Source organism: Cygnus olor, chromosome 1, assembly GCF_009769625.2.
Source record: "Cygnus olor isolate bCygOlo1 chromosome 1, bCygOlo1.pri.v2, whole genome shotgun sequence".
Classification (NCBI taxonomy): domain Eukaryota; kingdom Metazoa; phylum Chordata; class Aves; order Anseriformes; family Anatidae; genus Cygnus; species Cygnus olor.
In genome coordinates, this window is record NC_049169.1 from 95,561,422 (window position 1) to 95,578,910 (window position 17,489).

A 17,489-nucleotide genomic window follows, 5' to 3' on the forward strand; every position below is an offset into this window, starting at 1 on the left:
CTGCTTGCCCACTTCCCACAAAGTTGGGACCTGGGTATTCGAAGAGAACCCTTGAAAAATTAGGACCCAATTCCACTGTACAGATCTTAACAGGTGTTAAACAAGCATGGTTTGAACCACCTGCTAAAGGGCAACAATCTCTTCTAAGAGTTATTCCATGTGCTAAAAAGAACGTGGAGGAAAACTTCTGTAAGAAAATCCAGGGGAATTAGGGTCAATCAGGGAATGCAGAGTCCCTCTGCTTAGGGAGTAGAAGAAATAGTTTTGTTTGGTGGCAATCTGCTTAGCTGCATCTCAGAGTGTGAACAAATGTCCTTAAAATAATAATTGCTCAGATAACTGGGATGCACTGATTGTGAAAATAGAAACAGTGTTGTCTCCCCTTCCTTCCCCCCTTTCTCCTTCTTGTATTCCATTGACTTTCTATATTTGCACATACTCTGAGCCCAACTAGTGACCCTTCTGCTTGTTATCAGAGAAAAGCGCTGAGATGCAAAGACCTGGACAGCAGAATCTCTCTTTGAATTTTCCCACTTCATAGGGATGTTTAAGTCTAAATTTTGCAGCATAAGGCCCCTCTATCTAAAAAGGCTTCTTAAAACACCAAATTAAACACACAAGAGAGAAGTAAGGCCTTTCTGAGGAGGGTAGCCAAAAATAGAAGGAAAAAAACATATTTCACCATTTGTTTTGAAAACACCAAAAATGATTAAAACATATTATAAACGAAACTAAACTAAAAAAAAATCTTACCATATGAACAAATTCCCTGCCAAGTTCCATTTTTAAATCAAAGCCTTTTTAGGCTCATATGTTGAAAAAGAGAGTCTTAAACTAACAAACTTATGTAATGGATTTTAAAAAACTGCACAGACGTGCTTAACTGAAATTGCCAAATCTGTTAGGACTACATGAGAAGAGAGGAGGAGGAAAGGGAAGGACTCACAAAGGTTTGGGATTCATCTGTGCAACTGCCCCCAGATTAAGACTCCCCTTGAAGATGATTCCAACTTTCGAGAAGCCAAGAAAGATGACTCACTCTAATTTAGTTTTTACCCCCGCCCCCTTTCAGTAGACCTCAAAATTTGAGACAAACACAACTGGGTTTCCTTACCCACAGAAAAAATGACAAACTTACATGTGGATAGCAAAGGGAAAGGAAAAGAGGGGGTGAGTGAGAAGAGAGATACAAATATATCCACAAAGACTCTCAAACAAGAGGCAAAAAAGGTTAGGGAGATTTTGGGGGTTGGTAGAAAAATATACACTGCAAACTAGGACAAAGAGATGCATTGAGTGGTGAGCAAAATGCTGTTAAGTACCATGAGGGGAAAATTTTTGAAAGACAATTGAATGCTCTTACATGTACCCACCTTTTGAATGGTTCCTTTCCACCTAATAAATATTAGGTTTTGCGATAGCTGAGAGGCTATCATTATACTTTAAGTATAAAGAAAATTTCAAGCGTAAGAGAAATGATGACTGAAACAGCTTTGCTGCAGCTGAAAAGCCAGTCAGAAAGGGAGTTCTCAGCCTGCCAAACCTTTGCTGTCCCGGCAAGGGTTTCCAGGTCCTTCTCAGGCACTGTGTGTCTTCTTCCCTTCTGAAAAGCATCCAGATGTTGCAAGCCCATGCAGTGATAGTTCTACTACCACAGGCAAAGTGCAACATCCTCTGATGTGCTCAGGTGCACCTGTTCTTCTCTTCATGCCAAATTTTGGGTGGCCAGGAAGGCCTGCTCAGGTCACCTGAATGATCTTCCAAGTCTTCTTACGAGTCGTTTGCATTCCTTCACCTGACATCTGTCCAGGTCAACTAACAGGCCTCTTTCTTTCCCTTTTAACAGGTTCCCCAACCAAGCTTTGTTCCTTTAGGATTTAAGCCTTAGCAGGAACAACAAAATTACTTCTGCATCTGGTGACTGTATGGTCTTGCTTCCCTGGCATGTTTCCGCATTAACTTCCTGGTGTTCAGACAAGATTGCGTCTGCATCCAGATTTAAACAGCCCTTCAGAGCACGTAGCTGGTTGGGTTGCTCAGAGGCAGTGCTCTGATTCAAGCCTATCTCTGTACTAATCTGACAAGAATGCCGTGAAGACCAAAGGGTAAAGAGTTATAATTACTTAGTATCATAATTATAGGAGGGCAAAGGGGGTTCTGTTGCTTTTTGAAAATTAAAAATGTGTGTAAGTTCAAGAATACTTTTCTGTCAAATTTACGCAGAAAAATAATCTCAGTTCATAATGATGAACAATGACTTAACTAGAAAAATAAATCACAGCCAGAAGGCAGGTCCCAGGACTATGCAGTCAGCAGAAGATATAAAATCCCTCATGATATAAGAAAAGTTACAATAGGGCCACAATAAACTATCCACGTTCAGTGGCCTCAGCTCTTCCCTCTGTTACTCCTGCACAACCCAGACATCTGCACATGTTTCTTCCAGTCACACTTCTACAACGACGAGGCCTACGAATCACACCATCGACGACGATTCCTGCTCTACCCACCACCTCCAGAGGCATAACCTACAGGGAATTTGCCTGTCTGGGATGAGAGAGTTTAGAAATCACTTCAGGAATGTCTCATTATAACCGGATTTGTAGACTATTTATACAGGCACACGCAGTGCTATTCTTTATACTCCTTGTTTACATTAAGGTTCCTGACTTTGAGGATCTGAAGCTTCAGGTCCCAAGGAGCCATCTCCCACAATGGCGCTGAGTCACTGCCTTGTGCTGCCAGCTGCATGCAGCGGTCTTGATGCTTTTCACCTCATTTTCCCAAAAGCAAAGCTTGGATTCAGTTTGCTGAAAGGCCCCAGTTTTAAGTAGCCTTTGATTCAGGCTGAGCAAGGTCTGATCTGAGCTTAACTATCACTTTGTCCCCGTAGTTTTAATCTAGGAGTTACCAAGTGATACATCACCATCACCCCCAAAGTGAGGAGTTGCACCAGGCCTACAAAGCAACAGCATGTGTGTCTGAGTCCAGCCTCTGGTCCTGGCCAAATTTTTAAAATGCTTTGAGAATGCCTAGGGAAAGCAGTGATGAAACAAAATGCCCATGCAAAATTAACCCCTTCTCAGTGACTATCAACAGCAGGAAACACACGCCATGGTAAATTAACCTGCAGTATACACCTAACTATAAGAATATAAGCAAGACAAGAGGCTAAAATGTGCCTTCATTTACATTTACAACTGTATAAATCTTGCATGTTGTGCAGCTGAAGTCAGATTTTGGTTCAAAAGGTCTTAGATAATGGTCTTAGATGACAGATCTTAGAAGGTCCTAGAGTTCTCAGTAAAGTTGTGGGTGCTCCGCACCTTATCTTGTGGAGTCACCTGTATTTTGAGCTTCTAGATTTTAAACTTCAGAAATTATCCTCACCAGTAAAAAACTGAACGAAATCCACACTTTTGCTTAATAAAATAATAATAATAATAAACCAACTGTACAGCTCCCCTAGCTTCAGTTCACCTTTTATGCATGCATGGAAGTATCTCTCTGGGTAGAAGAGCATGGTTGTTCTGGGAAAAAGGAGTAATTTCCAGCTGGAGCACCGTACAAAGAAAAAAATTTAATTTGATCAAGGGAGCAATCTCTCTTCCATTCTCAAATCAGTATTTGCTGCCAGAAATGGGAAAGCTGTGGCTCAAACCTGTAAATGCTTGAGAAAACATGATGGTTTGCAATAAAACGTGCAAGCGCTCTGGTTACAGCCACCTCTTTAAGTGGAAGTAGAGAAGGAAGCATGGTCTAGGGGCTAGTGAGGCTTCACAAAATTACCACTAAATTCTACCAGCCCCAAGGCAAATAACTACCTAAGAGCAGTTTTCCTGCCATGGCTATCTGGCACTAACAATCTGATAGTTCACTGATGAGCAACAGTGGAAACAGAAGATCTTTTAAGCCCGCCATCAACAACCCACCAAACCCCCCACATCCTTGCACCCTACAAAAAACTAAGGTTTTGCAAGACTAGTTTAGAACACAATGCTAAGAAACATGAACACCCAAGCTGTAACCCCATTTTTCCATGGGAACCCACAGTGAACCCCAGGGCAAATAAGTTCATCCAAATGCTCCTTAAGTCAGCTGAAGGAGAACTTGGTTTTCCACAGAGTTAAAAAAGCATGAAAAAATACAGTAGGAGACTATTAAAATGCATCACCACACTACAGCAACACTGTGTTCTTTTAATTGGCCCATTCCTTTAACAGATGTTTGAGCAGTGGGCTGCAACGTACTATAGCTGAAACCCACAAAAAAATGGACGTGTGCATTGTTTAGTTTTTGGAAAGTACTCTGCGGCCTTTTAGAGCTGGGACATAAATGTAAGGCATACCTGATCCCAGCTCCCAGAAATAATTAAGAGCCAGTGCCAATGTATATTCCAAGTCTGATTTACAGTTCTTGTCAGTATAAATACAACTGTCCTTTTCTGCCACAGGGAAGGGTGAACGGCATTAGAAAAAAAAAATGCAAACCAGTCTGATCTTTTACCCGGAACGCTGCTGTGTAACTAATCCTTTAGCTGTTCCAGTTTGGGAATGAACAACAAAGGCACCAGGCATTTTGTTCTGAGAATTGTTGTATATTTGGACCTTGAATCTTTTTCAAATTTTAAAAATATTGGTGGAATTAGTTAGCCCTTTGTTATTAAATACATACAATGAATTTTTGGAAGAAAAAAAAAAAAACATTGTTTAGAAATACAATGCATTTTGCTAGGCCTATGACACTAAGTGAAAAAAACACTCTGTACAACACAGCCCTTAAACAACTTCTAGTCCAGTTTTGCAAATAAAAACATTCAATGCAGTTCCTACCATTCTGGATACTTAGTCAAACCGATCTTTCTAGTCCTTTAGCTACTAGTACTCAGAGGAGAGTTGAATGGACAGAAAACAGATGAGGAGCCCGGCATTATCTGCAGAAAGTCTGGTCCCTCAAAATCAGCTTTGCCTTTGATTTGAAGAAGGCTTCATTAAATGTGGGATTTCATTCTCTGCTTTGACACTCACTCCCTTGTATGATCTAGTCATTTCCTGCCTCAGTTTCCCCTTGCCACCAGGGAACAAATTCAGCTATAAAATGAACTGTTGTTTTTAAATGACGATACGTCATCATCAAAAGGCAAAGTTCTGGATCCCTACAACAGTTCAAAGAAGGAAAGAAACTGAAATTCCACTAGCCTTAAGACAGTCGATAGCAGCAAGATACTGAGCGCCTTAGCATAAAGCCTGTGCCTGTAGTGAGCTTTCTTACATCTTCTGCTTATATTTCTGAGAAGCAGAAATCCTTTGGAAAAGCAAAACTGAATCAATATAGAAAAGAAGGGCTCTGAAGGGAGTTTAGAGAAATCTTGCATGCTGCAACTCCCCCGTTGACCATTGAAGCATGAAGTTTAAATGTTTCCAGCCAAGCCTTCAAAAATACATATACATTGTGGATCTCCTCAGAGCATTTTGTCTTTTTCAAATCTAATAGTAAGGTAGATACATTGCATTAGGTACAGAACATCAGATCAGCGTTCCTGCTGAGCAGATGGAGCACAGATGGAGAAGCAACCTGACCTCAAAGCTAGAGCACAAGGAATTGGTACAACTTAGAATCAGTCCTGGGCATTGGGATGTCTATTGTTGGTGCCACCCCCAGCTCCCTATCCACCACTGCTACAATGATGCCTGAAATGCTCAGGAAGCAGATTTTGAAATGCTATTGCTCACAGTTCAAGACTATAAAGAAAGTTAGAAGTTGTGATGGTTTTCTTCAAAATTTTGGGTAATAAACTGTGATGGTTTAAGGGATGCTTTAGAACAAGCTCAGATATTTGCAGAGTTGGGACAGAGCACTGAGTCTGGGGAAATAACTTCATTTACCAGACCACTGCAAGACCTCCCCACTCATGAGTCAAAACTCTTGGGTTTTCTGCTTGTCTGAAGTGAACCAGTCACCATTAAGCTTCAGTGCTGTAGCAGAAATCATACACTCAGAGGAACCTGGGCTTCCCTCAGCTCCCTCAATAGATTCTGGATTCATTTTCTTTATCTTTTCAAGTATTTAGTACAAATACTTGAAAAATATTTTCCACACTTCTCCATTCTTGCCACAACTATCTTTTAAGTACCCATAATAAATCAGAGGGATGTACATACAGGTGGGAAATAGTGGCACAGAAAAACTAAGGCTGAGGACAAGTATGGTATTTTGATTCCTATTTCCTAGTAATTACTATGGATATTCAGCACCAAAAGGGGAGTTAGGTACTGAAATGGAGCCCTTACTCCTGCTGACAATCAATCAAGCAGGAGGAAAGTAATACAAAAGCTAATTGAACTCAACTCCCAGCTTAAGACCTCAGACCATACTTGTAGGCTGCAAGAGTGGAAAGGGATCGTGCCATTTCATACAGATGTCCTAGAAATGTTCTGCTTGCACTGCCTGTTCACCCTTTTCCCCCCTAGATCTTCTGCTTTGTTAAACTGTGTCAACCTGTTCTGCTCAAACCAGCTTTATCATCAGCTTCATCTGCTAAGAACATGGGAAGCTCGATTACCAGAATATCATGCAAAAATACTAGTACGAATTTGGCCAGTCAAAGGTTCAGATAATGTAGAAAGCTTTAATGGGAACAAACAGGCTATAAAGGACACATGCCAATCTGAGATAAATGAAAGTTATTCTGTATCCTAAGCTAAAATAAAAATTGCTGAAATGAAAGCTGTAAGTGATGCTTGGACTCAAAACTGGTTATGCTTAAGTGCAAGCAGAGGCCTCAGTGTCATTTACACTATCACTTTCTTGTTTTCTTCTTTTTGTACTAAATACCATACGATGGAACATATCATGAAACTGAGTATCAGCTGGGTGCATACAACAAGGACTACTTGAGAATTTTCCAGTAGAACATATGGCCATCAGAAGATGCTGATTTATCAAAAGTGAAACATTGAAAATACAGTTTCAATTACTTTTTTTTTTTAAGAAGAAACGGAATGATCTTCTACAGTCAAGTTAATATTGCATCTCAATATTGCACCTTTTAGAGGGTTTTTTATTATTCAGATGGAATTGCACAATAGAAAACAAAAATAAAAGGAGAAGTCAGAGCAAATGCAGTGAGCTTTTAATGAACTATCAATTAATTTTTTTTGGAGCAAAATCATGGGCACTTATGCCAGAAAATGAAAAACAAACAAACAAACAAAAACCCACAGAATCCTACAACTCTCTGAAAACTTGAAAAACAATTCTTAGTTCGGCATACACACTAAAAGAAAAATCCCTTCAGCTTTGCTACGTAAATGAGAGCAGTATACATGGAGATAGGTCTGTGTTTCCTAAATGCTGCAGAGGTATGCTGTTTCAGGACCATCTGGGGCCTGGTAAGAAGAGGAAATGACAGGGAAGAAGGAGTATGGCTTAGTGAGCTGTCTTCTATATAGGATCTCCTGACAGAAGCAATATCAGTGGAGTCCACTGTAGTCCTAAGGCTACAAATAATTTCTGCAGTGGCATCAATCAGTCTGTGGGCTGGGACAACAAGGTCCCTTGCAGAAGGGAATAAATGGGCTGAGAAGTAATGAATATTAAGGGAATTACTGAAGCTGCCGGATACATCAAGGTTACATAGTCCCTCTGACTTTTTGCCTGATACCACAAGACTGGATCTGCAAAAAAGCCTTGCCCAGGCTACGTAACGGAAGGATGAGAATGTCCCTCCTGACATGCATTTCAGCACAGCCAGGCTCCTAAGTGCTTCTGTGGATCAGGGCCTGATGGCTCTGTGTTTCTACAGCACTACTGCGAAGCCCATGCCTATTTTTATGCAGAGTTGGCACGAGGATCAAGATCAGTATTTCAAAACGTGGAGGAACGGCAAATACCATACAAAAATATAAAACCTGAGGTTAAATTCCAGAATGCTCACCCTTGCTGATGATATGCTGTGCCTCAGACCCTGAATTTGAAAGCAGTATGGCTGTTGAAGATGAAGCATTGCATTTTGCACTGACTCCAGTGGGGGGGAAGAACCATCATTCCCATAGCAATCAGAAAATGAAAGACATACGAGGACGTAGTTCAGGCATGAGAAAACCTTACCCTAATTGCTGATTACTAAAGTACCATAATGTGCTAGAGAAGAAAGGATTCCTGAGAACATCAGGACAGGACATTAGCAGATTAATATTAATCTCTAGAGTTCCAGATTCATTTCCTGTCCATGTTAATGTCCTCTTGATTACTGCAGAAAACAATCACACAAAAAAGTTCAATTATAAACAGGAGAAGAGACTTAAAATATTAACATTTTTGAAGCTTTCAACCAAATACATATAATTAAATGAAAAGCCAGGTTAATGCAATGTTAAAGTTGAGGTTTTAATTGTGCAAAGGTCATGGTATTTAGCATCAAAGTTCATCAGTACAATTAAACATATTGGGCCAAATTCTGTTATCAGTTACATTGGCATAAACTTAGAGCATCTTTATTGTATTAAGTAGAATTATATTAGAATCATGCTAGCATAAGGAAGGCAGAAGTCGATTCCACATTGGCGTGTATAAACACTCGAACTTCCTCACAATATATGCAATACACAAGCCATATAATACAAAACACTATATGTGTATTAAAAAGAACATTGTAGACATGAGACAAAGCACAGTGGAATTTAATTACAGTCTGTGCAGAAGTTCAGTGAAAAAAAAAAAAGCACTGCCTTTTCAATTGCATGAGACTTTATCATTTGTCAAATTATTTCACATCGTCCAGGACAGCGTCATGAAAAATTGTATCCAATGCCTGCAAGACAGCAGAAGTATATTGATTGTACTTTTGCACAAGTAATATCTGAATCTTCACACTGAATTAACATCATTGCACAACTAAGGATGCACGTTCCAAAGATGGCCACATTTTGTCTATCTAGCCTTGCACTGCACAATCAGACTTGCATATGCACTCGTTCGACTATCCATTGCAACCACAGAGGACTGAGCTGTTTTCCTGCAAAGAACAGGATACTGAACACCCAAAAGCTTTGCACCCATAAACAGTCCTGCTTCTGAGCTAAGTGCAGCCAACAAGCGTGCTTCTCTGCACAAAACTGCATGTCAACAAACCTCCGTTGAAGCCTGTCTGAAAATCCAGTATAAAATGTCCTCATTCTCTTTTAAAAGACAACATAATTTAAAACAGGAGAAAACAGAATAATAATGTACTTTATTGGAATAAGTAGGTCATCAAAAAATAAATGCGTCTACGTTTATTGGAACGTCTAGTCCTCATAAATGGCTTAATGGATTTTTTTCAAACTTACTGAAACATTATTCACCCCTGAGCTTAGAACAAGCTTGAGAAATTTCAGCCAAAAAGGTAATTGTTTCACAAAGTTATAAACCACCAAAGATAGGGGGCTTACAATAAAAGTGCTGTCTCAACCATAACTACAATAAATACAGCTAATGAATAAATGCGGTCTGGCAAGAAGAAATACAATTTGAAAAGTCTGATGTGGCCTGCACAAAATGCAGGAAGGTAATCAAGTGAGTAAATGTCAAATGAAGGATTATCATGTCTTCTGAAGAATTCATCTCCGCAGAAGATTCAGTGAAGGACCTCAAGATCCGAAGGCAGTATAGCTATATTTAAAAGTGAAGAAAATCTCTCCTTTATTAACAGCAGTTGCATCCAATGCCTGCAAGCAATAATGATGCATCAAAGCTTACATATTACTACAATTACTTGCACTGGTAATCTCTAACTGAAATCATGATAAGACCCTACTTTCTTTCTCTTCCAAAACCTTCCATGCTCAAACAGCACCAATCTGCACGTTGAAACACAAAGATATTGTATTTCCAGTGGCAACTCTTTGTATGGCAGCCCTATAACTCCTATTGTAGCCACCTTGGGATATATTTACATATCTGCAGTATTATTATCTGTACACATCATGTCTTTGTGCACTAGAACTGTATAGCCAACAAAATGTACGTTTGATAACACGGCAAACAGAAAAGATAGGGAAGTTATAATTACTTGGCTTAGGTATAAAAGAACACAGTTTGTAGAGGTTATACTTTTGCTCAGACAGGTTTCTGGATGATGAAGACTGCCCAGCCATTCCTACTAGACTAAGACAGGCACTGCTTTCAAACACCTTTATCATCTATGGCATAGTCACAAGTCCCTGTTTATATGCATGCACATGCAGTCTCAAAAATCCTTTACAAAAGGGTAGAATTATTTTAAATTGGATTGAAATTTCCCCTGTACATAACCAGGAGGTACATGTTCTTCAGTGTCACCTAGATACCACTAAATTTTTTCTCCAGCTATCCTTCTTGAAAAATAAAATATAATGCAGAAGCCTTGGGAGAAAACTAATCTCACGAAACTTTGGTTCAAGATACATAGGCATAAAATGACAAGAAAAGTTTCAAAATGACCATTGGTTTTGCCTTGAAACCCCACCACACCCATACTTAAGCAGGGACTTTTTGGTTCAGCTGTGGAATGCTATACATCAACTGAAATGTAGATGTCCATGCGCTAAGGCCACTTGAGGAGGATTTAGCAACTGATAGAAAGTTATTTCTTCCTCAATTGGATTTTACAGACTTCTACACCAAAATAAACTATCAAAATCAACCAAGTTTCCAATTGTGGCAAACTATAACAAGTTGTTTAACTTGTGAAATGTTACGTGAAAGGAAATCAGAACTCAGTTTCACAGTTGATATTTGGGCTTTCCAGCTCGTGAAGTCAAGTGGAGGTTTGAATGAGGGAAAGATGGGAAGATCACAATACTGGGATCCTTAACCATCTCAGTTTTAACAACAAAGATGCTATTAAGGACACTGAATCATCATTTCTTTGTACCCATTCTGAACTTACTATATTGCACAAAAGGAAAGGAAGCAAGTAACGCAATAAACCACAATCACCTTAATTAGTGTTGCAATTGCAAACAGTGCCAGTTATTTAAACATTAACCCAGTAAAGCTTTAGTTCACTCAAGGTCCCCCTCAAATCCTACATCTAAGCTGCCTTTTGCAGGTGTTTTACTAGCTAAAACTCTACAAATTTCTCCTCGTATAATTAATTTCACCATACGCTTGGTATAAAACACCACCCTCATCTCTTTCTGAATAACTTTTATGGGGAGCTGCAAGAGAACTCGACTAACTGTCAAACTAATTCTAGGAAGAACAATGATTTAATGCTTGTGTTGTGAGATCACACTTTCCCAATTCAAAGGTTTTAAAAATATTTTTTTTTCTTTTTTTTTTCTTCTATTTTTAGGGGTACTGAATTGCCAATAATATGACTCAAGGCACACTGAACTCAGTGGGAATTTCTCTGTCAACTCCAATTGGTTTTTATCTGTACCTTCTGGAAAATATCATTAAATAAAAAGATATTTATTAAATCATGATATATTTGTTATTTCAATTTTTATCTACTTCTTATAGCATACTATCTAAAGCACTTCCAAAACACTTCCAAGTTATAAAAATTCTTAAATTCTTATGAAATGTCAAGTGTGTTGAATTCCTCCTCATAACTACAAGCAGTTCTATTGCTATGTGGCACAACTTTGCTAGAAAATCTCTGTAGTTTATGCTTGATTTGTTGGAGTAAAGATATCTGAGGTTTTGTAATTTATAGATTCAGATTTGTCCCAGGTTTTTCTTTTCTTTATCTGTTTCATGATTCAAAAACTCTGAAGACTGACACCTGCAAATAAGAGTGACATTTATTTTTAATTCAGTTTAAAAATCTATGTTTGAAATTTTAGAAAATGAACATCCCTATAGAAACATTTAACCTACATGGGAATAAAGATCTTACTAAATGAATTATCTCAAACCAAGGGCGGTGTATTTTGCAAATGAAATTTAGTATGTTTCAACTAAGAGCTAAATAATCATTCTGGTTTTACAACACCTAAATATGTGGCCAAATATTCTTTTTGGCTAGTTGATATGCTGTTTCACCAGCTTGATATTTTATCATTTCCTTCTTGCTTGATTCTTAGAGCCATCTTTTCTCTCTCAGTGTCACTAAATGTACCATTTGGAAGCACATAATAGCCAAAACATAACATAAAGGAGAGCTGCAGTCACTAGCTTTTCTCTATGCCCGGACTGGTGATGTAGGTATCTTCTGCTGAGAGGCTGTTTATCAAGCCAAGCTATGCGTCCTGCTGAATGGCTGAAGTTCCCATTGCAGCTGATTTGTCTGTTCAGTATTTCAGTGCGAACAAGATGCCCGCCAAGCCTGCTATCCTTCAGGTTTATCTCTTCCCTGCTCAGCAAACAGCATAATGACAGTATTTGTGCTGTTGTGACTTACAATGCAACACTCATTGTACAAGATTTCTCTATCCTTTACAAAGTCAGTTGAAATTTCCTATTTTTCTAGTTCCCTCTTATTTATGCCCTCTTCTCCTCAATACATGTCTTCTGCCTTCCTCCTGGCTAGTTTCTAGTGTCAGCTCCTCAATGTGCCAGGCTCCTCTAGTATGTTCCTGAGAAAGAAATCTCCCCTATTGGAGTGTAATGGTCCCTCCAGCTCAGACTGAAGCTGCTGAAAGGCCTCTTTGGTTTCAGAGCAGTAGACTAGGGCCATATCAGCCCCTGACATGCTTCCTACAGGAGAAGCCCAGAGGGTACTCCAAACTCCTCTGGTGGGCAAGCTGGCAAGTCTTGGAGGTGGCAGCAAAGATCCTTAGATGAATTGCTATAATCAAACCTAACAGCAGGCAGCAATCAGGATTTGAAACAACATCCAGTGTCAATGGAACATACCCTAGTCTGCTAAGGTGTTTTTGAAAACACCTTCAGGCAATCAGTGACATTGTTAAACACATACGTGCTTTTGATAATCTGGCATCCAACCCTTAGGTTGGTCCACTGCAGAGTCTCTGTAAATGGAAAGAGTGACAACAGCATACACTTGTAGCCAAACACAACATAGGAAGCCTTACTGTGGCTGATATTCACCTCTCATCCTGAATACTGAGGTACAATCCAGAGAGGCTACGCTACCATGCAGCAATCCGCTGTCTGGTTCTAGGTATCTGGTCATCCCTGCATGCAAAACCCTATTCTCAAGAAATAACTGCAAACTATTCTGTTTCTGTAGAAAGCGAGGGTGTCTGTGAATCTCCAGACATTATTTGCCCCAGGCAAAATCTGCATTCACTTCAAGGGTTCAGAGGTTATTGTTCATTTACTTTATTAAAGCATTTGTTCCAGTTTCAAAATACAGCAAATCTGAGAATTATGAAACATCCCTAGTCAGTCAGATGTCTGTGTATCACCAACAATCAGGACAGCAGGCCATTGCACAGCTCTGTTTTTTGGAAAAAATCACTGCTCAGAAAATTTTTAGCGATGCTTAGAAAGTCACAGGACCTAAATAGGTTCTCCACGTCAACAATAAAAGACAAAGCTTAAAAACAAAGATTAGGTCGGATAATCATATGGTTAAAAACAGTCAGAAATCAGGGTTGCTATCCACCCTAATTAGATTTCGGTCTCCAAAGTAGCAGCACAAAGCTCTTTTCGTACAGGGAGCCGAACACTAGCGCTCTCTGAAGCATTGTGAGAGTGAAGTAAGGGTTCAGGAAAGCTCCATCCTCCAAACCTCTTTATTTATCTGACCAGGAGCAGGCAAAACACTCTCATTAGCACTTGCTCAGCTCCAAAGTCCTGGTTATAGCGTGCCCACTGGCATTTCGTGACTCCCGAGAGGGATGACTGTCTGTTTAACAGCAGTGCCAGCCTCTTCCTATTCCCCCGTTCCTGCTGGCACCCTGAGGCAAGCATCTGGGAGTGTATGCTGCCCCTTTCTGAAGCAGGTGCAAAGAATGGTAGTCAGCGTGTTCACTCCCCATGAGCCTGCTACAGGCAGACAGAAAAGCCTGGAAATCCCTCCAGTAACCCTCCCGGGGGAGAATGAAAATTTAGCCAAGTGCACTTAAGACCAAAATTGTTGCAGAAAGGAGACACATACACTTGTTAAAATCCGTCTGCAACACTCCCTCCCATCCTCCCCTTGCTGTGGACTGATCTGGATTTCTAAAGAGTATAATTATGTCTTGCACAATGATTATGAGCTTTGGGAGCTCTCAGAGAAAATTTCCTCACTGCACATGTGGCCATTGGCTGACATACCAAACATATCACTCTGTTTTTTATTTTTTATTTTTTAAACTCTGCATTTTGCTGGGAGGGAGGCCAAAGAGAAAGGACAGACATCCAAGCTTAAGGCCAGGTTCTGCACTATGTGGGTACGTTCTGGAGGCCAGAGGGAGAAACCACAAGAATGATCTTTGTTCACTAATGCTCCCGTTCCTCTGCTGGCCTTCCTACTATCGACAGCTGGATGCCCAATCTATCCATTCATCACCAACAGACCCTTCACCGGGAATGTATTGATGCATTCTTGATTTGCCCCTCCTGTTTTATGTTTTCCCTTAAAAGGCATACAAAATAGATTTTGTCTTCCCTAAAGCAGATGCTCAGAATTCATTGTATGCCCATTTAGCAATACTAAGGTTTGCAATCAGTGTCAAGCTACCTGGAGGCCTTAAAAAAACACTGACTGGCAAAATGTTAACAGCAAAAATTACCATAGTACACTATCCTCCTTTCTAAGAGGATCGTGATGGGCTGGACATCAGCTTTATCAATGGGAGATGACTTTGAACTGAGTACAATTAATATTTTTATTTAAAAAAAGAACAACTTTCCTGAATGAGACAATGTGTGCTCATGCGAAAATGGCACTACTATATATCACAAATCATACAGCCATTTGAGAATAAAAGATACTATTTCACCTGCATGCTGTGAAAATTTCAAGCCACCTGCACTTCGTAAAATGAAGGTATGTAAGAATAGCGTCAGTCACTCAGCTTGTATACCTGAGGGTAATGGACATCATCCTTTTTCCCATCCAAGTCACCATCTTTTCCATTTCCAAAGGGCCTCCAAAGATGAAAATGAACTTGACAATCATTCTGCAAGGCAAACTGATCCTGATTCTTCCAGTCACTTTGTAATTCACTGCAGATGGTGAGAGTGAGATGTTTACTGGCTGGCAGGTAATGAGCCTCGTTGTAGATAATAGTGATGGACGGGCAATCTTGCCTGCTGACAAGGAGGCAACTCAACATGGGTACATGGCATTCATCCATGACTTCATGTAAAAGGATAGCTGTGACAATGTACACAGGTTATAAACTACCATCCTCTGTTAATGTCAGCATGCAGCTACACTTAAGTCTATCCAGTTCACATTTAGATAGCGTGGAATTGATCCTGATTGTCCATGAAAGTAGAACAGGCTGATTTCTGACCTAATGTCTACTGTTCTATAAGAAGAAAGTTGATCTGTTTAAACATCTAGATATCCCCTCTTCCCAGGTAACGTCATTCATCACAGCTGTCAGTGCTTCTTTAAACGAGAAAGGACCCTTAGGCATAGTATAAAACTCTCTGGAAGAATTACGTATACCATTGCCAAAAGCAGAAATAGTTCCCCCTTTTTTCTTTTTTTTTTTCCACTGGGCTTGTGCACACGTTGTGAAAGGCCTATACACACTAACTATAAGTCAGTACTTCTGTTTCCCTCTCCACCCCCGTATAAAGGAACTCATATTAGAGACCTACATGCTGTCCTGATTTTATCTCAGACATAAGGGTAGTGGATTTGGACTAGCTCAGCCATTTGATGAGATATACTTAAGCAGCTGGTTCTGAGGGAAAATCAGAGTAATTCAGAAATGCAACAGAAGATAAAGAAAAGCCCTAACTCCATTTCCCCTCTCCTCCTAACTATATGAAGTGAAAATAAAAAATCACATACTTAACCAAATACCATGGATGTCTTTTGTTTCAGTAGAATATATTCCTCTCGAAGAAAGGCAGCATGGTTCAAATTAACAAAATACACATCTTAAAAAGATATTTGTTCTTATATATGTCTAAATATACACACGTTTAAAAACGGATATTGTCATTCCACAGATAGACAACAATTAGTCTTAGTCTTCCTATTCTGAATCAAATATCCTTTCCCTCTTTCTCTGGTGAAATCTGTTCATTTGTACTGTACCCGGGCTTCAAAACTTGATAAACGATCCCAGCGCTATGAAAGTTTCATCCAAAACCTGTCTCTTCATAGATTCACTCCAGATATTCTTTCTGCTTTAAAGACTCATGTGATCAGCGCTTTGATCCTTTCTCCCTCAGCTCTATTAGGGGTACCATCTCTTCAGGGCTTGCAGCTTATAAAAAGACCACCATATTTTTGATATGCCTTTGATGTTGTCTTCCAAAGTATCTTTGATTTTTAAGTTCTGTTCAACTCTTTCACCATTAACCTTGATTTCACTTAGGAATTAATAGATCTATAGTTTTCTTGGAAAGCTAATTTAGAAATTCTGCTTTCTCTTTCACTATTTTTTCCCTCTTACTTGGAAAGGTAGGTGAAACTACAAAAAGCTGACCAGCATTAGGAAAAAAAAAAAAAGAAACTATACACAAGCTAATGCTTTTCTTGCATTTTCAAGCTTATTGCATAAGTGAATCATTAAACTGCCAGCAAATGAAACGGCTCTGCATGATGATAACGAGCGACACAGACCTTCCACTAGGTCACTGGTGACTGAAAGTTGTTACTAATGGATGACTCCTCAATAGGACCGTAGGCTCAGTCCCATGCTTGCAGACAAAATCTCCCCCACATATGACAGTTGCATTCCCCCTTCTTTTGACACTAAGCGAAGAGGCAGAAGCTGAAAAGGTCACAGGAACTACATTACTTGAAGTAAACTGCACACAAAGCAGTAGAACACTTACTCAAGAGGAGAAGCTGGTGTTGTCTTTCTGGTCTCTTTAGTAGGTATTTTCAATTCTTTGCTTATGATATTTGAGATTTATTCCCCCTCCTCAGGCACCACTAAATGTGACTGAAGATTCATGTTCATTGGGATAAATAGACATCTGAAGGCTAAAAACAGGTCAGCCATATACGCACACACACACGCCCTACAGGATTTATTTATGCATCCTAACCATGTTCAGGTAACATTGAAATACATTTCAGGTTCTTGAAGAAAAAAAAAAGTTCCATCTACGGAAGTTGTAGCTCAGTGTGCCTTTATTTGAAACTATCCTGCTTTCTTCCCACTACATCCTTTCTTATTTCCTATCCTTTAGAGAAAGAACTTAGAGGACATTATATCCCCCTCCTCACTTAAAAGAAGCAGCTACAAAAGGAGATGAACACACTTAGGAAGTCCCTGCAACAACCAGCATGTGCATACCCATCCTTTTCAGTATCTGCATAGGGTCATCACTGCAGCCTGTTGCCTTTGCTAAGGCACCACCAGCACAGTTTAAGGGTTCCTTCCCAAGAGCGTTTGTGACACTACCACAATTATCATTCTGGCTTAACACTC

General features: G+C 39.7%; 1 protein-coding gene across 31 annotated transcripts in view; it reads right to left on the minus strand.

Moving 5' to 3' along the window:
- ZBTB20 (zinc finger and BTB domain containing 20) overlaps positions 1-17,489 on the minus strand; it is a 478,527-nt gene that overhangs the window by 156,003 nt on the left and 305,035 nt on the right. For 3 of the 31 annotated variants that reach the window (XM_040570997.1, XM_040570902.1, XM_040570912.1), the window contains one exon: positions 14,949-15,090. The exons of 25 other annotated variants lie outside the window; for them this stretch is intronic. The gene's annotated coding sequence lies outside the window, so the exon portion shown is untranslated. Of the gene's footprint in view, positions 1-1,373; positions 1,832-14,948; positions 15,178-17,489 lie in introns of those variants that run through there. 3 more of the 31 variants (XM_040571025.1, XR_005823599.1, XR_005823600.1) reach the window with 3 other exon arrangements.